At 36.5% G+C, this 24,019-nt stretch overlaps 1 long non-coding RNA gene across 2 annotated transcripts; it reads left to right on the forward strand.

The window, feature by feature from the left end:
- On the forward strand, positions 1-23,467 carry LOC143238178 (uncharacterized). 2 transcript variants are annotated; one of them, XR_013020444.1, is made up of 3 exons: positions 1-88; positions 1,640-1,859; positions 23,305-23,467. It is a non-coding gene; the product is annotated as an uncharacterized LOC143238178 (long non-coding RNA). The 2 variants fall into 2 exon arrangements; XR_013020445.1 differs by lacking the exon at positions 23,305-23,467 and adding an exon at positions 6,862-8,000.
- Positions 23,468-24,019: the final 552 nt, after the last annotated feature.

Consider the following 24,019-nt stretch of genomic DNA (forward strand, 5'->3'; position numbering starts at 1 on the left):
CTGAGGCCACCGATGGGGAATCAATCCCCTGATTGTAGCGTTGTAAATACGTAGACTAACAGCTGTACTAGCGGGGAACAGTTTAACGGTAAGTTCATATTTAAAGAGAAAAATGTTAATGAAAGTCTAGTTCATAATTTAGATAATATATCTTAATAGAAAAACAAAACCAGCCATTATAAACGAACGGTCATTATAATCTACTGTAATGTCGAATAATGATTTTTAAAAGTGGGAAAAAATATGTAATTAGAACTTACGAAACGTTCATCGATGTATTTTCTTCTTCATTATAAGGTTGCTTTATAAGTACATAATGTCGTTGTTTGAGGTAATTAGACAATTCGTGAACTCATAACTGTTTTTTAGTGTTGATTAATGCAAGCGAGCGTTGATTAAAAATGTGTTATATACACTAGTGTGAATATTAATCTAAAAACTGAATGTTTTTTTTTCATGTTAAGCTAGTTTCACACGCAAGAACATCTCATGTTGTCTACTAGTAATGCTTGTTTGTTTCTTGAATTTCGCGCAAAGCTACACAAGGGCTATCTGCGCTAGCCGTTCCTATCGCGCAAAGCTACACAAGGGCTATCCGCGCTAGCCGTTCCTAATTTTGCAGTGTAAGACTAGAGGGAAGGCAGCTAGTCACCACTACTCACCGCCAACTTTTGGGCTACTCTTTACCAACAAATAGTGGGATTGACCGTCACATTATAACTCTTCCACGGCTGAAAGGGCTCTCGTGTTTGGTGTGACGGAAATTCAAAGGTGTTCTTCTAATCTATGAACGATCTATTTATTTATATTTAAACGCAATGAGCTACCTGTGCTAATTTTTTAGAGATATAAGCCCTCAAGAATTACTACCTAGCCACCAAAAGTTTTTGATAAGAAATTACTATTATTTTTCGAATTTAGATACACCAAGAGGGTGTTATAATCTGACAGAAAGTCGAACCCGCGACCCTCACATTATGAGTCGAACACCTTGACCACCTAGTTATTCAAATATATGTATGTGTGTGTGTGTATTTTCTTATAGCAAAGCCACATCAGGCTATCCGCTGAGCTCACAGAGGGGAATCGAACCCCTGATTTTAGCGTTGTAAATCTGTTGACATACCGCTGTACTTGAATAACAGAAAGTATAACAATGTGACTATACTTTGTATTCGTGGCAAACCTACTAAAGCTATTTGCCTCTGCTTATAGTAATTGTAACAATGTGTTTGTACTGAGTATTTATGACAAAGTTTCTTTGGTTGTCTGCCGCCGTTAATAACAATTATAACAATGAGCTTGTAGATCATATTTGCAGGAGAACTTTTAAGACTGTCTGCTGCCAATAATAATAATTATGCAAGTGTGTTTGTAAATTGTTTCTAAGACAAAGCTATTGAGGCTATCTTTCTCCGCTAACAATAGTTATAACAGTGTCTTCGTAATTTGTTTTTACGGCAAAGTTCTAAAGACAATCTGCCAACGCTAATAATTTTAAACTTCTGACGAGAGATCAGCCATTGGCATCTTATATTTTATGATTCACAATAAGTGATTGGCTGTCACACTTATAATACATGTTTTATGGTATGCCACAGAATTTTACCTCGTTCAAAAATTTTTAAAATTTTACCAGATTTTATCAGAAATTTCATGAAGAAGCTGCAAGCATTCTCCAGACACATTCTGCTACGTATGTGGCCAATTTATCAAGACAAGAGCGGAAAAGTAATCTGTGACATCATCTGCTAAAATGTGTGAAGTCTACAAGGTATATTTCGGCATACCTGCCGGGGATCAAGACAAACCCTGGGCACCTCGTTTTACCTGCGAGCACTGCAAAGAAACTCTAGAAGGTAAGACGGACAATTTTTGCTTGCTTGAACAGTAAGACTTTATATGATACAAATTTTGGACCTTTTAAAATTTTGTGCACCTCAAAGAGGAATACAACAGTGTCAAGATCTATTCAGAAGCCTTGAAGTATGATGAGTATGGCTGGGAGGTTATCGGAGACTTCAAAATGGTGGCATTTCTAATGGATCTCCAAGGAGGCTTTACCAAGTTTCCCTGTTATCTTTGCCTTTAGGACGGCAGAGAACTACAACAGGAAGCTCTGGCCACAACGGACCGAGTTCTCTGTGTGGAGGCACAATGTCAAGTGTGAGCCACTAGTGGACCTCCAGAAGGTGTTGTTCTCACCATTGCACATAAAATTGGGTCTTATGAAATAATTTTTCACAGCTCTTGATAAGGAGTCTGCAGCCTTCAAGTACTTTCGAGACTTCTTCCCTAAGCTGTTTGAGGCAAAGGTCAAAGCTGGTGTCTTCGTTGGACTACAAATAAAGAAGATCCTGGAGTGCACAGAATTGTCGCAATGGTTCGGGGCTTCTTGGGTAATCACAAGGCCGAAAATAATATGGAACTGGTTGAGGCTCTGGAGAAGAACTACTGCAAAATGGGCTGCAGGATGTCCCTGCAAGTCCATACCCTTGAAGCTCAACTAGATAAATTCAAGGGGAACATGGGAGCATACTCAGAGGAGCAAGGCAGGCGTTTCCACCAAGATATACTGGACTTTGAACGCCGCTACCAAGAAGCGTATAACGAAAACATAATGGGAGACTATATTTGGGGGCTGATACGAGAAAGGGATTTACATTACAATCGCAAATCTCGAAACACTACTCACTTCTAAACATATTTGTATAACTTTAGTATAAATACATGTAAATATTTATTCATGTGTTGTTTTATTCAGACCTTATATAAATGAAAATGTGCAAATTTGTCCGTTTTTACATGAAAAATAGGTTAATTTCTAAATTTCATTATCCAAGTCACAAAAGCAAAGTTTGATGAGAATAATGTCCATTTTCTGTACTTTTACAACATAAGCAATTAAGAAATAACACATACTGTCTAGGAACGAAATTTGTGTTACATAGTGTAATTTATTTCTATGTGTTTAGTATTGCGAGAATATGTAGAAACACTTACGTTTTCTCTCCATTTTTGTTAGGCCCGGCATGGCCTAGCGCGTAAGGCGTGCGACTCGTAATCCGAGGTTCGCGGGTTCGCGCCCACGTCGCGCTAAACATGCTCGCCCTCCCAGCCGTGGAGTTGTATAATGTGACAGTCAATCCCACTATTCGTTGGTAAAAGAGTAGCCCAAGAGTTGGCGGTGGGTGGTGATGACTAGCTACCTTCCCTCTAGTCTTACACTGCTAAATTAGGGACGGCTAGCACAGATAGCCTTCGAGTAACTTTGTGCGAAATTCAAACAAACAAACAAACCCTTTTGTTTGTTTTAATAATTTACTTTTTTACTAGTCTTACAAGAATATGTAGAAACAATAGTGTTGTGTCTTCCTCCTCTTTTGTAACAATAATCTATTTCCGTGATTATTGTTGCAAGAATATGTAAAAAAAAATCGATTTTGACATTGTTTCGTGATATCAGTATTGCACATTTCAAACAGCTGTAAGGATAGAACTGAAAGTTATTATGGTTCACGAGATTTACGTCGATGCTTTAAACTGAGCAACACGTCATATCTACTATATTACATCAATAAAAATGAAACTTACAAAAATGTCGGAAGTTATGAAACTTATATTAAAAAACAACTAAAAGAATTGTCCTCAAATTTATTTACCTATTTTATTTACACTGTGAACAATAAACCGAAAACTTATATCTCTGCTATAGCTCTCAAAATATAACTTCAAACATTAAAGGGCGATACAATGTTCTCTGTGTATTCTTTGATATTGATTACGAATCTCTTTTAAGCGCTGTGTTCATTCTCCGTCTCTGCTCTGTGGAAAATGGTTAACTCACTCGTTCAACATATGAACTTCTTCCCCAATAATTGTTTAATATACCACTCACATTAAACATTTTGAATAAGGTTTTATCTGAATACATGTATAACGGACCAATTACATTGGTTGAAACAGGGATGGCTGTGGTTTTATGTAACATAAACAAACTACTGTTTATCTGAGATGTTTGTGTTGTAATTAATTATATTAATTAGTATAAAAAACGTCTGGATGTATGAGCGATCTATTTTTCCCTCTTTATAAATATTTTGCTAAAAATTATGATGTATTTCCAGACAAAATTAATTAAATACCGATTAATTATTACTTTTCAGATAATTAAGTATATTCTGTAGTGAAGAATCATATAAAACGCGACCATAAGTTTTTTAAAAAACGAACATTTCAGTTCCACTTTTTTTTTTAAAGTTATGTTACCTGCAACTTAAATTATGTGTTATATATAATAATACAATAAAATGTGCTTAAATCGCACATTGTAATGTTATGCAACAATTTCCAAAAAATTAAATGGGAAAATACTTATTTAAAGTTTAAGGCCAACTTTTGTACTGTATAACTATATATGACATACCTATTAATACACTTGTTTCATTGCACAGGCCTGCGGTGATTTTTGGTCTTGAATTTTATTCATGTTTAAAGTAATTCCTGTACTTTGAATCCGAAAATGATATCCATTTTTCTTAGTCACGTACATATTTTCACAAAATGTTATATGTACTTTTACATAAATAAATAATTTTCATTGAAATCTATTTACAATTTGTTGTGTCTAAAATGTTGTCAACCACTGGCTATACATTTCTTTAGACTAGTCGCGACGCGAGAGTCCTATCGATTGTTTTGCACCCCAAACATAACAAACATTACGAAGTAATCGAAATAATAATTTAAGTCAGAGATCTTTTTTTATTCCCACTTTGTTTGTTTGGAATTTCGGGCAAGGCTACATAGGGCTATCTAGGTTAGCAATCCCTAATTTAGCAGTGTAAGACTAGATAAAGTCATCACCACCCTTAGCCATTTATTGGGCGAAGACGTTTGGTGTAATGGGGATTTGAACTCACGCCCCTCATATTACGAGTCGAACGCCCTAACCACATGGCCATGCCGGGGCCCCTTCTCGTTTTGTAAAAATCCTTAAATGGTATTAGGAAATGAGTATTATCTTCGAAACCTGCGTAGCTGAATTGTGGAAAGTCTGTTATAAAAGTCAAAGAAACGCTTATGAAGTTTAAATTCGCAGGTTTGTACAGGGTGGCCCGTAAGTCTCTACCCATCCATATGTTATTATGTTATATTCAATTATACTAATGATGAGTTGAAGGCAGCTGTTACCGCGACATTTGGAACAATAACCCCTGCTATGTTGAGGAAATTGTCTCACAGAACATGGCGTCGCATAATATTATGCAGCGAGAATGACGGACAGCACACAAATACACTGGACACATAAGATAAATGGATGGGTAGGGATTTATAGGCCACCCTGTAGTATCAGTAAAGTTAAGTAAGGTGAAAGGAAATCAAATAAACAAAAATAAATAGTATTGTATCAGTGGAGAAGATAATAACGAAAAATATTTTTAAACTTAGTTAGCAAATGCATAAGAAAAAGTTTGAAAATGTTTAATATTAATTAAAAGTAAATATATGAGACAGAGGAGCCATCTATTTTACGTTTTTTGTTTTATTTCTCAAAGAGCTGTTCCTTGAGACTGTATTAAACTTTCAGCTGATGTCCACCATTCTTTGCGTGATATGTTTAATGTCTTGGGGCGTGTTCGTGAAATCATTCATGCAAGAAACACCATTTTTCCCAATACATGTAACAAAGCGCTTACATACACGACGTTCTGTATGGAACAAACATAATCAACGTCACTGTCTTTTGCCTAATAGTTTTGTCTAGAATTTTATCTTTGCACTGATGAAACATTTATCAGCGATTTTCAAGTATTTTTATGGATCCGTGTACAAACCATATCTAGGATATAGCCAAGCGATGCACTATTTAATAATGTTTGTAAACGTGGTTTGTGCACTCCTCGTTAGATTCATACTGAAAACAATTTGGAAACATATTCAACAGGATAGCGAGTTTTCATAATATACAGTTTAAAATCTTCATTATCACTAATTTTTTCCATATGGGGTAACAAAAATTTTGTTAATGTAATGTGAGGACAAATGTATAAGAAAGGTCGATTTGTGTCTCAGCGGGAGAGCATTCACAATGTGTTATGAACTAACTGACTTTGAACGTATCCATGTGCGTCTACGTCTTTGAATTCGTACTGAAGTGTGAGCATTACCCAATATATAGCTCTCAGTGGGTTTAGGAAACGAAATGAATTCAGCTGGGCTTAAACAATAGAACTCTTTTATTTTTAATGCCATGCTTACGGACCAATAATAAGACACAGACTTTCTATGCGTGATATCTTAAATGTAACATCCGTTTATTATTACAAACATTACACCGTACATTTCAAAATGAAACCAAGTGTTATTTAAAACTTGCAATTGCAGTACTTACGTGGAAATGCAAATAGTGCCAGAATTTAATAAGATTGCATGTATTAAGCTTAAAGATAAATATATTTTTTATTTTAGTAAACTGAGGTTTGTTCATACAGTATTTTGTTTGTAGTTAAGCATAGAGCTACACAAACGTCTGTCTGTGTTCTGCCCACCACGGGTATCAAAATCCGATTTCTAGCGTTGTAATTCCGCAAATTTCCGCTGTGTCATCGGAGGGATGTTTATAGAGTAAAGCCACATTGGAATGTCCACCGCGAGGAATTTAATCCCAGATTTGAGCGTTGTAAACCCATTAATTTACAGCAGACTCACTGGAGGACCAGAGTGGAGTTGACAAATAGGTCATTACATCAGAACACATCTCAGTGTTTTTATGTGTATTTTATGTATGTATTTATAATGTTATATTATTTTAAGGGAGATCATACAGATTCTTATAGTATGCTCGACTGTAAATTTCAGGTTTCTTGGTTTACTTCCTGTGGTCCCTAAAAGGCGATCCGCACTTTGGAGCCTTCAATGAGATATAACAATATGGGTCAAATCCGACATCGACCAGGAAAGAGTACTCCCAGAGTTGTAGGAGGGGTTGCTGTTAACTAGCCATCTTCCCTCTAGATTAACACCTAGGAATTATGGAAGATTAGCGCAGATAAATAGCCCTTCTTTAATTTTAAGTTATCCACCGAAAGAAACGAAAAAATTACCCTTGCATATGAATGAACTGTGAAGAGAAATAGAACCGACAGCTGGTATGTTGAGCCAGAATAACACCGATGTGACACATGTTAAAGAGGTCAGGTATAACTGTTCTCAACTACTCATCAGAAGAAGAGCAGGCGATCTGTTGCATTGCTCTTCACACGTTAACAAACAGTAAAGACATCTTCTCCAGTTGGCCCCAAAAACAGAGCACTTTAGAATTCTATTTGGCTTCCGTTTCTGCTACACATCATTTTTCGTTTCTAGACTAATTCCAACTTAAAATGGCAGAAGTAGGTTTGTTTTGTTTGTTTTGGAATTTCGCACAAAGTTACTCGAGGGCTATCTGTGCTAGCCGTCCCTAATTTAGCAGTGTAAGACTAGAGGGAAGGCAGCTAATCATCACCACCCACCGCCAACTCTTGGGCTACTCTTTTACCAACGAAAAGTGGGATTAACCGTCACATTATAACGCCCCCACGGCTGGGAGGGGGAGCATGTTTTGGCGCGACTCGGGCGCGAACCCGCGACCCTCAGATTATGAAGTGCACGCCTTAACGCGCTAGGCCATGCCAGGCCGAGAAGTAGGTTATAAAGTTTAGTTAGTAACCAGAAAATAAGCACGTCTTTAATAGTGAAACTGTAAATAAACGGTAAAAGTTTGTTTGTTTGTTTCTGAATTTCGCACAAAGCCTACATGAGGGCTATCTGCGCTAGCCGTCTCTAATTTTGCACTCTAAAACTAGAGGGAAGGCAGCTTGTCATCAACACCGCCAACTCTTGGGATACTCTTTTACCAACGAATATTAAGATTGACCGTCATATTATAACGCCCCTACGGCTGGAAGGGAGAGCAAGTTTGGTGTGACAGGGATTCAAACCCGCGACCTTCGGATTACGAGTCGAGTGCGTTGCCGGGCTGTAGAAGTTGGAATGCAATCCTTAGAAATAAAATGATTTGAAATAAGATGTGTTCCGATTTATTAAGTGTCAGTGTTTTGCTTATAATATGTAAAATATGTATCAATCTGGCAGTTAGAAGTTAAATGTTAATCGTTTCTTAGTTTTTTTTTGTTTTTTTTAAAGAAAATACATCTAAATTACAAAACTACGGATGTTAGAAAGGAAACCCACTTTGAAAAAGAAATCATCACATTGCTTTACGATAAATTAAAGTGATACGAACAGAATTCTTCAGAGAAAGTTGTTCTCACAATTGAAAGTTGAAATGGTAAGCCCTGGATTAAAATGGAATATATCTAGTTAATTAGCATTACAATATCGTCATGGTAAATTATACGCGAACACATGTAGTTGGAAACGGATATATATTGAAATAACTGTTCTTTCTGTCACAGTAGCTTGCTAATGGACGAGGTTCTAATGAGCTGGCTCAAACAGAGAGTCTTAGTAAAAGCCAGCTGTGCTTTAGTGTGGTCTGAAAGGGGCCATCACTTATTAGTAATTAATAATCTCATGTTGCAACATTACGAAGTTGAATAAAGTTACAGTTATATTACAAGACATTCATCTGCACAGTCTGAGATTACGTTACAGTAACAGTTTTACGAAACACAGTCTGTAAACGCTAAATTAATGTCCAGTTCAAAAGAATGCCATATTGAAAAGAAAGGATGTGATTCTGAAAACTTGACAAGAAATGTGACCCTGATTTCCATTTTCCTTGGACTAATCATAGCTTTTAATACAGGGCCTGGCATTTAATGGACAACAAGTTCATCGTTTGCGTCTAAATACCACGAACATAAAATAAAATATAAAAAAATCGAACTCTGGAGTGTGAGAATCAAGTTCCACTAAACTGTTGCACAAGAGATTGCAGTTTGGGTTTGAATTTCGTGCAAAGCTATCAGAGGACCAGTCCCTAATTTAGTAGCGTAAGACTAGAGGGAAGGCAACTAGTCATCACCACTCATCGCCAATTCTTGGGTTACTCTTTTACCAACGAATAGTGAGATTGATCGTCACATTATAACGCCCTCACGGCTAAAAATAGCGAGCATGTTTGGTGTAACGGGATTCGAACTCGCTATCCTTGGATCGCGAGGCGAGTGTCGTAACCACTTGACCATGACAGGTCCTCCCATCTACCTTTTTAAAATTAGAGACGACTGGCACAGACAACCTTTGAGTAAATTTACTCAAATTTGAAAAAAAGAAACAAAAATTTTATTTTTGCAGGTTTCAGCGACACTCTATTTCACCATGATAGAGTGCAATTATACGGCCTTATAAATAAAGGCAGTTGTATCGTCTTGGCCAAAAGTCGAAGTTTAATAATTATAATAACACATATTTGGTCAATATGACGAGAGACATGTGGAGTGTATTGAGAGGAAGATACTACCTGTACAGTTCTGCTGGCGTGCGTGTTTGTCTTACAGCAAAGCCACATCGGGCTATCTGCTCAGTTCACCGAGAGGAATCGAACCCAAGATTTTAGCGTTGTAAATCCGTAGACCAGCGGTGGCTTAAAGAATTGTAATTGTTAAAAATCAATTCATTTTCTACTTCTCATTCAAAAACAAAACGTCAAAGAAAGAGAACAGTTGTTCATTGATGTTTGACAAGATGCTACCTGTACATTTTTGTGGGCTCTATAAGTTCTGATGCTTCTTCGCGCTACTCATTTTAATTACTATATACCCATTTGTTCTCAGACTGAGTATGCGTACTTCGTGTTTTTCGAACACTCTAATCAGAAGTTTTAATTTTTACATCTCAGCTGGTACAAAAGTATTATTTTTAATCACTTTAATATTAGGAAGTCCGAATGACATATAGATTGTTTTAATATCTGTTATATTTATCATATTACAGCATAATAATAATATATTTTTAGGTTTCCCGAATTATTAAAGAGATCGTAAACCAAATTAATGGCGTAAACTCTCATTTCGTACACGTCCTTTTGCTATGGTTCATGCTGCCTAGTTTTAGTGCTTTTTGGCTGACTTAGGTTATATAATGGCAAAATAAATACAAAAAGAAATTGGCAAATATATAAAAACTTATTAACATTATTCGTATGAGTCACATTTTTACATATATTTGAAAGTTTGCTGTAAATTTCTCGAGGAAAAAATCGTAAGATATATATATATATATACATAAACATAAAAGAAACTTTGATACATTTAGCTAGATAAGCGAGGAAAAATATGTCATTATCTGCACGTGCGAAGTGCCTGTATAAATAGTGTTATGCAAAAATGGGAAAGGTTAGGCTTAGATGACAGAAAAAAGCTAGTTTGGTATCGACAAGAATGCTTTTTATGAGAAACTAATTAATGCCGAAAAAAAAAAAAACTTGTCGTTGTGAACATACGGCAGCAACATCAACAAGAACTCAGTTTAATATATGCAGGTTTTATAAAACACCAAAAAAAAAAAAACGAGATTTATATAGCAGCTAATTTTATATCATTATATAATATATATATCAATATTATATATATATATTGTAACTGAAGACATATAATTTCTAGGAAATTATTTAATTCCCAGAATTCTATGGATAAGAGTAACATGGTGGTCAGCATGCCTGTATTATGAATTTGAGGATTCATGGTTCACAACTCGTTAGCACAACAATGTGCCCTGCAATTTCAAAGAAGTGGATGTACTATAATAGTTTTCGACAAATATCGTTTTAAGTTTTATAAAAGTAGTCTAACTAAATTGTTCTTTAAAGTGAGAACCTAAGCCCTCCTGTGGCTGTGAGGCTTTTTTCTGGGGGCCGCCAAAAATGGACTGAAAACAAAGATGTTCTGTTAATTTTAACTCTAAACAAACAATATACCAATAAAAATTAATAAATGGTACCATATGTAGAAATTAGTTGTTGTTTTTACTACCGCACTGTTTTTAATTAATCATGCAGAAATTATAGGTTGGGGGAGGGGTTCAAACTTTATTTATTCACACCAAGAGAACCTCGGACTTAATTAATTTGGGAACCACTGGTCTGAGGTATATGGGTGGAAGTGAGGTGTGCTACTGACTAGATATATTCTTACTAGCTTGTCAGTTCAGAATTAGAAATGGTTATGTGCATCTCGCCCATGCGTAACTTCTGATAGAAACAAGTAAATCGAGTACCTTGGTTTAAGCAACACATTCGCTAATCTTCGGAGACTTTAATATGTAAATTATTAAATAACCTGTTAAATTATCATTGTAGAATATTAATTTATTAAGACTTGTCAATTTTGCGAACAATTATGTGGTTGTACATTTGCATTTTTCTCCGAGTGTTTTTTTTTTAATTTGAACACTAAGCTATACAATGGGCTATCTGCGCTGTGTCCACAACTAGATCGAAACTTGGTTTCTTTTAACGTTATAAGTTCGCAGATATTTTGCTGACCCACTTGCGGATTTGTGTGTGTTAAACAGATTCACTAATATCCAAAAGAAAATATTCAAGGTGTCTGCAAAACGTATACTAGAGCCATAAAACGAAGAACAAAAAATTGAACACAGAATGTAAACAAAGACTATTGGCCTACATTGAATGATGTACTGTCACCAGTGAAGAAAGTTTTCGGATTCACATAACAGCAATTTTCCTTCACTCAAAGCTCTTTGTACCATGAAAACGAGATTTTGGTTTTAAAAAAAAAACAGTTCGACTCAAGTAAGTTTATATGGATGGGATATTCGCAGACAGTTACGTAAAGGCTTTATCAGTGTGTGATTTTGAATTAACAGGTTAAAAAAATCATTTAGTAGATAGAACCCACTGGGATCCTTTGGGATAATTTAATTCATATTTGGATGGCTATGTGGTTAGGGCGATCGACTCGTAATCTGAGGGTCCCGAGTCAAATCCCCGTCACACCAAACATTCTCGCCCTTTCAGCCGTGGGGGCGTTATATGTGACGGTCATCTCACTAATCGGAAATAAAGTAGTTTGAGTAAAATGGTAATGACTAGTTGCCTTCCCTCTAGTCTTACACTGCTAAACTAGGAACGGCTAGCGCAGATAGCCCTCGTGTATCTTTACGCGAAATTAAAAAAAACACACAACAACAAATAAACATAGTGGGATTTCACCGCCATCTTTACAAATCATTAACACTAAAACTTCTAAGTGAGGAGTGCGATACTGTAGCAACGTTGGTTCCTTGGATTCACGGTTCAGTAAACAAACCTGTAGGCCACACCCGGGTATACAATTAACAGTTGAATATTTGGCAGATTAATAAATCAGGTGATGCAATACTGTATAGAAAGTTTTCTTTCTGTTAAATTTGTTGTGAGTTCTTTTTATTTTGGTAGATGTTCGTTAGCTATTTAACCAGCTGCACTTTCCTTTGAAACGTATTAACGCATTACACGAAACATGAATGTAAATATTCTGCATTGCACACTTCAGATTATTCTGTATGTTTAAGAAAGTAATGTTTGATTTTAAATGTAACAACCGGAGTGATTTTATACGCTATATTGTAATAATTTTTACATCTCCCGGTTATAAAACGTGATTCATATTCTTAAATTTAACAAAAAATCTAACTTTATTCCAGTTGAATCAATAATCAAATATGAAATATTGCATGTGAAGTCACACATGTTTTCGTCATAAAAAAAAAAAAATATTCATAACGAACGAACAGTTTAGTATAAATAATAGACCGAAATATTTAACATGTTCCAAAGATCAAACCTTAAGTTATTTCTACGTCTAATATAATTCGTGATTTTTTAACATTCAACTGGAAGAGACTACGAAAAAAAATGAAGTAAATAGAATACGAACTGAGAGGTTAGTGGGAGACTGTTTAGGCAACGAAAGTCAGACTCCAAGGACAAAGCACCATTCTATTTGCGTTCTAGAACAATGTACGTTGGAGGGTGGTTAAATAAACCGACCCTGAATTCATTTACGATAATCAATCCATGTCTGTTTGCAGTGCAACTCCCTATCTAGTCGAAAATAAAAAGTTCAAGAACAATGGTCATTTATTATAACTCTATCTTCAAACGTTTCGTTCTAATCTCCGAAATGCTTAGTCCACTTATTTTTAGCCTTACGGTCACACAGTGGTATGTCTGCGAACTCACACCGCTATAAACCGGGTTTCGATACTCGTGGTGGACGAAGCACAGAGAGCCCATTGTGTAGCTTTGTGCTTAATTCTAAAACAAACAAACAAATATTTTATTTTAGAGACAGTTCGTTCACGACCTTTGCAGTAAAGGAGAAATTGAGAACATAAACTAACCATTCAGAATGTCGGTTGAATAGTGAAAAACTAGCCACTAACCCTTCCTGTTTTTTTCATTTTTCCATATAATGAGTAGAACACAATTAAACTTTTCTCAGTTCATCGTGAAGTTTGCTGAGATTTTCTAATAACGTATCGATTGCTTTAAGAACAACTTGTTTATTATTTCTAGATGTAAAAACACTTTATTCTGTAAACATAGCTTGGGATATGATAAAACTGTATAAGCTTGTTTTTTGTTAATGTAGAAGTAACACTGAGTGGTCATTAAAACAAAATAGAGTGCCAAGAGACAACTTAAACATCTAAACGGACATTTCAGTGAGTAATTGTAAAGAAAAATGGGTGAAAGAGTTGTACTCTTATTTCAGACGAAACATTGCTTTTATTTGTTTGTTTGTAGTTAAGCACAAAGCTACACAATGGGCCGCCTGTGCTGTGCCCACCACAGGTATCGAAATCCGGTTTCTAGTAGGGTAAGTCCCCAGACATACCGCTGTGAAGAGGAATGAAACAGCTCCGAGCGACAACTTAAGTGAATCTAATAACGTTTATTTGTTTGTGAAATGGGCTGAATACAAAATAGCTAGCCGCCAAATCTTGGGTTCCTCTTTGACAACGAATAACGGAATTAACCGTCCTATTACAACCCCGCGAGAATTTTCGGTGATGGGATTCAAAACATTGACCCGTAAAATGTGAGTCGAGTGTCCTAATCAGCCACTCCAATCCTCATCATAACGTCATGACCAGACATAAATTTTAGAGCATAGTTTATGAAGTAATCCAGCCAAAAAAGTTCACACTTATTATATTTGTTTCGAGATGTCATATATATGATAAAATAGTACTAGCTTACGTTTGCCTTAATTATATTGTACACTTCTTTCTCTAAAAATATATATTGGAGAAAAAGAATATCCTTGTTTAATAAAATGAATTGCATAGTCGTCATAGTCATAATTTTATAAGTTTTTTTCTTGTACGAAAGGAAATTAGACTTAGATAAATTAACTGAATAAGTGCAGAATTAATATATTCTGTAAAAACTTAATAACAGTGACTGTAAAACCGTATCTCGATATTTTGTTCTGCTCGACAGAAGGATAATGCACAGTGTAGTTTGTTTGCTTGAAATGAATAACAAGGCTGCACAATGGGCTATCTGTGCTCTGTCTACCACGTGTGTGAGTCCTGATTTGTTTGATTTTGAATTTTGTACAATGCTACACGAGGGCTATCTGGGCTAGCCGTCCCTAATTTAGCAGTGTAAGACTAGAGGGAAGACAGCTAGTCATCACCACCCACCGCCCAAGTCTTGGGCTAGTCTTTCGCCAACGAATAGTGGGATTGACTGTCATTTTATAACGCCCCACCGCTGAAAGGGCGAGCATGATTTGCGCGACGGGAATGCGAACCCGCGACCCTCAGATTACGAGTCGCACGCCTTAACACGTTTGGCCATGCCGGGTCCTTGTGTGTGAGTCTGCAGACATGCCGCTGTGTCACTAAGACACGCACTCTAAAGAAAAAAGACGAAGGAAATCAAAAAATATAAGCGCGTTTTACGCCTCCAACATTCCGTATTGTCTCTTCATAAATTCCTTTAGACGATATCAAACTTTTACTAACGTATATATATTTCAAAATATATTTAAAAACCAAAGTGATGTGGACATCTGAGAGCTACTGAGTTGAAAGGGAATATTTAGAAGTTATGTATTTGACCTTTCATAACTCAAGTCAGTGAACAACATTGGTATGAAATATAAATTGAAGTGTAAATGTTAACAGAAAAGCCACAGTAACACTAAGCTCACATCTGCATTATGCCTCTGGTCTCGATCCGTTTTATCAGCTGTGGATATGTTGTAAAAAGTGACGACACAAGTAAGTTGTTGTTGTTTTATTAATTCAGATATTTGTAAAAACCGTAAAGGTGACCACTTTCACAAACCTGTCATAGTTCTGAACTGATAGACTACGTTTGGAAGGCAGCTAGTCAAAAGCACCTACTATCAGTCTTGAGGCTATCGTAATCGTATAGCTGAATTTGGCTTTCACTCATATAACGCACCTATTGACTCCAATGAGCAGAACAAAATCTTTCGGCAATGGTACGCTAACCATGGATCCACATTTTCACATTCCAGTAGGCTAACCTATAGGTCACGTCCAAACCTATTTGGTAATAAGTAACAAAGTATGAAAATTTAGGGTCATGCTAGACATTTGTTGAAATTCCGAGCAAACACTTTGCCAAATCTATATATTCATAAGCTTCCAAAATCTTTGTTCACAAAACCGCCAAGGTGAACCAGTGTTTATCCTATTGACTTTTATTTATTTTACTCAATAAATGCTCATATACCTTTTTAAATTGATGATGAGAGGATGGTTGAAAAAATATTCAGTCATACGTCGTTTAAAATGGTCATAGTTTATAATTTTCATCAAACAGTGCTTTATTCATTAAACACTTAAACTGATTTAATATTTCTTGGCAGATTGTTTCCGCCATAGTTGTATTTTCTGGTAACAGAGCCAGCGAATATTAATGTTAAACCTAGAAAATTGTTTTTTTATTTAGACTGTATCCTTAAGATAAATTACCGACTTCAGCGACTTCTATAAAGCAAGAGAGAATGATAATGGAACACCTTTCACTAGATCCCCAGGTAGCATATTTTATTTAACATCATTTTGTTATAAATTTCCTGTAAAAAACAAGACAACGGTTAATTCAGCTGATTGTTACAGCACGATATTACTGTCACAACTTTGCCATTCTGTAAGCATAAGACAGGAAATGGTATATGATTTTTTTTTTAAATTTCGCGGAAAGCTACACGAGGGCTATCTGGGCTAGCCGTCCCTAATTTAACAGTGCAAGACTAGAGGGAAGGCAGCTAGTCATCACCACCCACCGCCAACTCTTGGGCTACTCTTTTACCAACGACAGTGGGATTGACTGCAACGATATACGTTGCTGAAAGGGCAAGCATATTTGGTGTGACAGGGATTCGAACCCTCGATTTTCGGATTACGAGTCGAGTGTCATACTCATCTCGTCATGCCGGGCCTGAAAATATGAATCATGTAAACACAGTGAACATTGGGTTTATATCCACCTGTATGCTACATCTGTAAAAGTCAACTGTCATAAATATTTGGCCTTTTATTCAATGGTGTGTGTGTGTGTGCGTGTTTTCTTATAGCAAAGCCACATATGGATTCTGTTGAGTCCACCAAGGGAAATCAAATCCCTGATTTTAGTATTGTAAATCTGGAGACTTACCGCTGCACTTGAGGGGAACTTTATTCAGAGGGATTATCAGTGCAGTATTGAGCCATTTAACATTAACCTCATTCTCCGTTCATCAGGTATGTTTGCAGTTTAAACAAAAAATGAAGCGATGTCATTTAACATTATAGGTATTCCACAATAAACATGAAGCGATGCAGACTAACATTATAATATATATATTCCATAATTATACAACTAAATATAAAATTTCAGCACAATGCGTTAGGATTGCTTTGATAGCCAAATTCCTAAGAGAAGGACATAAAACGTATTGCCTACAACCATTAATTCATCTTATTTCTTCTTTGAATTAACAACCCACCACAGATCAAAATCGCATCAAATGTTCCATTTGGAATCAATCGCGAAATGTACAAAATTTGTTAACATCACAAATATTAGTGTTAAACCAACCCGTATTTTGCGTCATATTCAGCCTCAGTTGCCCCCACTCCCCGTCAATGGCACAGCGGTATGTTTGCGGAATTACACCGCTATTAATCGAATTTCAATACCAGAGGTGGTTAGAACACCCATTGTGTAGCTTTGTGCTTAAATCCAAACAAACAAGCAAAATCAACATTAATTGTTTTATTCCGTGACAATGTGGTATTTTATAATGGCGATATTCGGTATTCTTACAAAATCTCTTAGAGCAGGTAGCCCTTGTGTAGCGTTGCGCGAAATTCAAAGAAACAAACAAAATATGTTACTGCTTCATTACGAATTTAACGAATTGGAATTAATCCTGTGAGTGAAATAACTCTTTAAATCATCTTCACCTTTCAACAGAATGTTGACGGTAATGAAGACCACAGTCATCAAGTTTGGACTCACTAGAGAGGTTTGCCAGTTCAAACGTTACAGAGAACGTTTTCAAATGCACAGTTTCAAAGTTCATCGTAACAAGGAAAAGCGGAAAAGTTTCTAGTGTCCATCATATCGTTACTCAGAATTCCCTTAAATTAGTAAAGACAACGCTTAAAAAATAATATCCATAAAGTTTTGGCTTTAACCAACTTATATAAATAACGGCATTTCCAGCACCATTTCCATTCCATTACGTTCAAATGTTCTAAGCACGATTACATTTAGAGAATCTTTTACTTAGGGTAATAACGGAACAACTGAGATCAAATTGACCGTACTCCACGTACTTACATTTATGGCGTTATAATCTGACGTAATGAACCTTTGTTACACTTGGTTAGAGAATGGTTCTGAAGAAAAACAAAGAATCCTTTTATGAGGAAGCCATTTAATATAACAAAGCTAATATCACTGAAAGTATGCAGTTAAACTAGAAGTAAATTTAACAGATGAATTACTAGTTGGGATCTCTGGTAAAAATGAGAGTGGGAGAAACTTTTGCACACAAGTTATCTGATTTAAAGCTAATATTTTTCTTACAGTGAGGACCAGAATTTTAACATTTTCACAATGAAGATTTTTTTATACGAACGACGTAAAACTCCAGGTTAGAGCGTGTTGTTCTTTGCCCTCCCCCCTTTCACTAGTGCTTCTGTGTAACTGGGTGGTAAGTAAATTTTTATTTGTTGTTGGGTACAACCCCCCCCCCCCATAGTTTCTGTCCCTCTTGTGAGGTTTCAAAACATGTAAACAAGCATTTATTCTAAACTGTTTGTGGAACCAGTGGAACGTTTTTTTCTCCGAGTTTCTGATAGTCCTGCAGGTCCAAAAATATAAATATTTATCTGTTAAAGATATACAAGATTCAAGGTATGAACCAAGTAGCGCATCGTCAATATTATCTGTATAGGGTATAATACAAGTTGTACACTGGTTGATAGTATCATCTGTATAGGATATAACACAAGTGGTACACTGGTTGACAATATCATCTGTATAGAATTATAATATAAGTGGTACATTGGTTGACAATATCATCTGTATAGGGTATAATATAAGTGGTACACTGGTTGACAATATCATCTGTATAGGGTATAACATAAGTGGTACACTGGTTAACAATTTCATCTCTGTAGGGTTCTAACCACACTGACATACTGGTTGACAGTATCATCTGAGAAGGGTTATAACCAAAGTTGTACACTGTTTAATAATTTCATCTCTGTAGGGTTATAACCACACTGACATACTCTTTGACAATATGGGGTTATAACTCAAGTAATAGAATCTTTGACAATATGATTTGTGTAGAGTTGTAACTCAAGTGGCATACTGTTTAACAATGTCATAGCCCTACACAGATAACCCAATTGGCATACTCTTTGACAATATAATCTGTGTGGTTCATAACCTAAATGGTAGTCTAATTGACAATGTAATCTTTGAAGTTGTATGGATTGTTCCAAATTTCCTTTGTGTTGTGGCATAGAAATTACAGCCACGTTTTTATTTATAGAAGCCTTTTGAACTTTGTTATAAAGTTGTCCGTCAAATCGAAAGTAGATTTTTACCTGTGATATAATGTAATGCTGTATCAGATAAAGCAAGAGATACGTCAAGAGGCAATACAAACGAGTGAATTTTCTCACGTAAGTCCTTAAGCCTTGTTCAAGAGTAGAAGGAATCAATGTCCAGGGTAAAACAGAAATGTTCGAATGATTAATAGAATGTTTTTCGCAACATTAAAAAAACTCATCAGTGATATTATGATGCGCTGGAAGCTCATCTAAAGAAAGTTTAACCAGCAAACAAAAAATGGGCAAGTTTTTAGTTGCTCTTTGAAGCAACTGAGTTTAAGGGGTATTTGAGTTGTGTTTCTTTTTCCGTGTAGTTCAATACTTGGTGCGTCTGAAGGTTTTAGACTGTCAAGCAGTGGTTTTCTTGTACTCATACCTATATTTTAATTTTGTTTGTGGTAGCGCAATGCTACACAAGGGATTGAGTGTGTGTTTTTGTTTTAACAAAGCCACAACGAGTTATTTGCTGTGTCCCCCGAGGGGAATCAAACCCATGATTGTAGAGCTATAAATCCAAAAACTTACTGCTGTCACACCAGGGAACCACAAAAGGCTATCTGTGCTCTGTCCACCAAGAATATCGAAACTCGATTTCTAGCATTGTAAGTCTGCGGACATAATGCTGTGTCACTGGGAGTATTTCTTTAAATTAAATCTATGATCAGTACCTTTCTTACTTATCTTAATTACTATTCAAATTGACCATTAGCTTATACAGTAAATATGTTGCAAATTTGTTATAGTACTTTTTAATTGTTATCAATTTCTTGCTGTTAAACACAAGATTATTCAGAGATATAAAAACACTTTGTAAGAGAAACGAGTCTAAAGAAGGGCAGACAAATAGAAAATCCTGAGACAGATAACGAAAGATAGAGATGTATCACTCAACACAATTGGCTAATACGTTCCCCGTGATCTAAGAACGTTTCATTTTGTAATTCTTTGTTCATTACACATGACAATGAAGTTTAGCTTTCGTGTTCAATGAGTTTAAGCACCCCACGCATCTCGTGAAAACATCATTCGAGTTATCAAATACTTCAGACAACGTGAACAGCGAAGAACAGGAATTTAATCAGTGCTTTACCTTTGATGCTCGCGCTGCACGAATTCTCTTTGTTGCTTTTTGCTCGAATCTGATTCTACTGTAGTAGTGTCAGTGGAGGTCGTACTGACCCAATATTGAAATGAGAACAGCTTGGTTTATGTTAACGTTCTGAATTTTCCTTTCCCAGCTTCAACAACGAATGTGACTCACTCGTGGAAGCGACTGACTTTTTGTACAAGTACTTTATTGTTATTATTTTTGTACAAAAGAAGAGAAAAATGTATACATTACACGTAGCTGAATGATCTGGTTAAGGTTTAAATATTTGTCAAAAGGGTTCTTTCGAACCAGTCAACATTTACATTTGAACCGATTTTCATTTATTAACTATAAAAGCACATTAAACTATAAATCTCACTTTTTTTTTTACAATAATTCAGATTGTCTCCGTTTCGCGCTGATGAAACAACTTATACTGGTTTCAGACCGAGAGAATAGTTAGAAAATGAAAACGACAAAAAACAACACATACACAAAGAAACAATAAAGAAATAGATACATAACTGTGGTGGTAACAACAAAGAAGGTTTACACTTTCTTAACCTGGACACAAAATATTGCATAAAGGTCTTTAAGAGATAAAAATACTGTGATTTAATATACTCTTCAAGAAAAGAAACGCAAAAGGGATATTTTTGTTATTTTAAAGAGAAATATATGTAATAACGTTACAAGCTCAGAATATGTGATGTTACACGTGTTAAGGCACTGATTGTCAGACCAAAATGACAATAAAAGTTGTGCACTTTGAAAACGGAGGGAAACATCGGATTTTTTGCCAAAACGCATGCGTGTCCAATAAATTTGTTTGAGAATCTGCATGTTCTGCAAGTGCAACATATGCAAAATCCCTATAAAATGACGGGTTCTCGGTTTCCATAGCTCAGTGTTAAGCCACCGACACGCAATACAGTTACGCCAAGACTGATTGAAGCACAACGCAACAACGCCATTGGTCGTTGGAACTAGGCGAATCTCGATCAGATGTTGCCAGAGCTGTGAATGTTCACCCAAGCACCTACAAGGCTATGGAATCGTCACCAACAACATGGATCAACTCGTGACCGTCCACGATCTGGCAGACCTCGTGTGACCACGCCAACACAAGATCGCTACATCCGGTTTCGTCACCTTCAAGATAGGACCACCACTGCAACGTCTACTGTCTCAACCATACCAGGGCTGCGTAGGATTTCCTATCAGACCGTACGCAACCGTCTACGAGATGCAGGAATCCGACCTCGACGTCCAGTCAGAGGCGTCATCCTCACCCAACAACATCGTCAAGCATGGCTGCAGTGGACTCGGGCATATCGGGTATGGCCTCATCGACGATGGAGGCATGTTTGGTTCAGCGATGAATCACGTTTTATGCTTCGTAGGCAGGATGGAAGGACCCGTGTTTACCGTCGCCGAGGTGAACGTTTTGCAGCAAACTGTGTGCAGGAAGTTGACAGATTTGGTGGTGGCAGCGTCATGATGTGGGCTGCCATCGCCTACAATGCCAGAACAGACCTTTTGCACATTCGAGGGAATCTTACGGATCAACGATACGTCGACGAGATTCTTAGGCCCCATGTGCAACCCATCATGGTGAACGTCAACAACGTTTTTCAACATGACAACGCCAGTCCTCACACAGCCCGACTCACCACTGTCTTCTTGAGACACCTCAACATCAACGTTCTTCCCTGGCCCTCCAGATCACCAGATTTAAACCCCATTGAACATCTTTTGGACGAGTTGGACCGACGTCTGCGACGGCGACAACCTCAACCGCAGACTCTACCTCAGCTTTCAGAAGCTTTGCAAGCTGAGTGGACAGCCATTCCACAGGATGTGATTCGTCATCTCATCGCTTCCATGGGCAGGAGATGCCAAGCAGTTGTTGATGCTCACGGGGGGCATACTCGTTATTGACGTTGAGTGACGTTAAACGTCAACTAGTGAGCGTGGACTTCGCCTTTGCAGACTTTGGATGTTCAGCAGTGAATGTGCAAAGTTTCACACGTGTCATACAGAACTACCCGGAATAAACTTGTTAACAATATGTCTCAAATTTTGCCTTTTGCGTTTCTTTTTTTTAAAGAGTATATTAAAATATGACAAAATATTTTTTTTTAATTTCGCACAAAGCTATTCGAGGGCTACCTGCGCTAGACGTCTCTAATTCAACAGCGTAAGACTAGTGGGAAGGAAGCTAGTCATCACCGCCCACCGCCAACTCTTGGGCTTCTCTTTTGCCAACAAATAGTGAGATTGACCGTAACTGAATAACGCCCTTACGGCTAAAAAGGCGAACATGTTTGGTGTGTCGGGGATTCGACCCCGTGAACCTCAGATAACGAGTAGAGTGCCTTAGCTACCTCGCCTTGGGAAAAGTAAAAATTACCTCAAAAGTCAATAATTGTTCTGTGCATGAAACTCTTCGAGCTTACAGAATTTTATAAAGAACTGAAAGCAGCTGTGTTGGCTGGAGTTATAAAAAATTTCTAAGAGATTACAGAAAAAATGTGTAAATGTAAATATGTGTAAAAAATTACAAAAAAAAAACATACAGGCCTAGGTTTATACAGTATAAACAAGAGGGAATCTTCGATAGCTGTGGCATTTCAAATTATTTTAAGTAGGATTAGAGTAAATTAATCCATGATACTTTTTTCCTTTTCCTTTTTATTAGCTATACCAGATTCGATTTAATTATTGATTAGGATCTCTACCATCCTACCTATAAATAATCAAGTTTCTCTATATTTTTGCACCTGTAAAGCTAGTTTGACTAACATAACAAATTGGAAAGTTTCTTTATCTTGTTGAACTTGTAAAGCTAATTTGACTGTCATTATAAATAACAAAGTTTCGTTTTGTTACGCTTGTTAAAGTTAATGAAATTTACTACTAGAAATATCTCACTGTGAAATGATTTTATGTAAAGCCTTTTTAAAGCTACTACAATTCTGTAACTGAATTAATAACATGTAAGTTGTATACTTTAAGTCGACACAATGAAGGTCTGGTCTGTATAAACCATTGTCTTTCTAGACCAATAATGTTGTACATTTGTCTTTGAATTTCTTAACCAGGTCGATTCAAAATTGAAGTAACCCTGCTGCACTCTGTAAAGAAGCAACCAGGGAATCGAACGCAACATGGGAGAGTTGCTATGGCAACAGTATAGCTGGATATGTAAGGTTTATTTTCGGCTCCGTGAACAACGAAACAAGTTTGAGAACATGGTTAATCGAACATTGCAGAACAGTGTGTTTCTCTCTCTCTTTTCTATATTTCTTCTTTTTATCTGTATGTTTGATGAACTCACCAAACAGTTAATATTTATTTTAATAGAGTTTCTCGAACGCAGGAAGTCCAGTATTTTAATTGAGGGACCATGTACAAAATATTTGTGGATGAGTTACATATAGTTGTGCTATGTGGCATGACATGTCATCAAATCGTTGATATAAAAGTGTCTTTACCGAGTTGTTATTAATGGCTGTGAGCCTCAGCTGACAATGGTATTTGAAGCATTACAATGGTAAGCACATATGCTAGGTGTTTATTTATCTCACCTGTTTTTTCCTAACATATTGTCATATTTACCTCTAACGGATAAAATCGTAAGTATGTAATGCAAGGTGTTTCATTACTTCCCCTGTTCGTTTCTCTAAGATATTACAATATTTACAATTTACAAACCGAACTAGTTGGTTATACAAAGTAACTCCATTTTTAGATGTGTTCCACTGTCGCAAGCTTTCTATGCGTCTCCACAGATATTAGTAGTCTGCTGGACAAGAA

The sequence above is a fragment of the Tachypleus tridentatus genome, chromosome 13, assembly GCF_004210375.1.
Source record: "Tachypleus tridentatus isolate NWPU-2018 chromosome 13, ASM421037v1, whole genome shotgun sequence".
NCBI classification, from domain to species: Eukaryota; Metazoa; Arthropoda; class Merostomata; order Xiphosura; family Limulidae; genus Tachypleus; species Tachypleus tridentatus.